This window comes from Lissotriton helveticus, chromosome 12 (genome assembly GCF_964261635.1).
Source record: "Lissotriton helveticus chromosome 12, aLisHel1.1, whole genome shotgun sequence".
NCBI lineage: Eukaryota > Metazoa > Chordata > Amphibia > Caudata > Salamandridae > Lissotriton > Lissotriton helveticus.
Window position 1 is genome coordinate 843,807,960 of NC_136073.1, and position 1,056 is coordinate 843,809,015.

Sequence of the window (1,056 nt, forward strand, 5' to 3'; positions counted from 1 at the left end):
CACAAGGCCAAGCTGTCAGGCCACGCCCTACAAGCAGGTGATGTTGATGAGCGCCTCAGTGCAGAAATCTGATGCCACTGAAGAAGAGAGCAGTCCGCTCTCGAAACGCGTTTGGCAAGAACTCTGAAGTTTGCTAGTACCCAGAACGCTGTCAGCAGACTGCCAACAGACAGCAATCTACTCATTTACAGGCGCCAGCTCTTACAATGGGATCTGCGTATGGTTGGATGTTATAGCGGCTGTCCCGGTCGCATTAGAGCTGCCCACCGCTTCCTTGCGGGTCCTGTCAGGCTTCACTACGCGCTGGATACCAGGAATGGAAAGCGAGTCGGCGCTAAAGCAGATTGGCGCCTTCTCTGCACACGTTGACAGCCAGAAAGCAGGGCAGCACTACGGGGTCTTGAAAACTTCGACCCACTTGGGATTTTACTTTTTTACAGACTGCACAGCAAGCGCTCCCACTTGGGACTTCATATACCACAAGGCCAAGCTGTCAGGCCACGCCCTACAAGCAGGTGATGTTGATTAGCGCCTCAGTGCAGAAATCTGATGCCACTGAAGAAGAGAGCAGTCCGCTCTCGAAACGCGTTTGGCAAGAACTCTGAAGTTTGCTAGTACCCAGAACGCTGTCAGCAGACTGCCAACAGACAGCAATCTACTCATTTCCAGGCGCCAGCTCTTACAATGGGATCTGCGTATGGTTGGATATATATATATATATATATATATATATATATATATCACCTCCACGTTGGTTCACCACTCGGGATTTGTGCAGCGCTCATGCATGTGCGTTATCCTGCGGCTGAACCCACTCCGCTCAAATATAACAATAACTTTTCCCCGAAGGGGAAAGATGGGTCGCACAACCAGTTTTGATTTTTACAGCAATCTCTTTTTATTGCTCAAAGTTTCACAGGGCAATAGCGCAATGATCTACGCGTTTCGGTGTCTCACCACCTTGCTCACGATCAATAGGTTTGCCCCACCCCTTTGTGTTTTAAAAGATTACATTTTTTTCGTTACTCTCATTTCCTGTCATATGTTTCCCAAGGA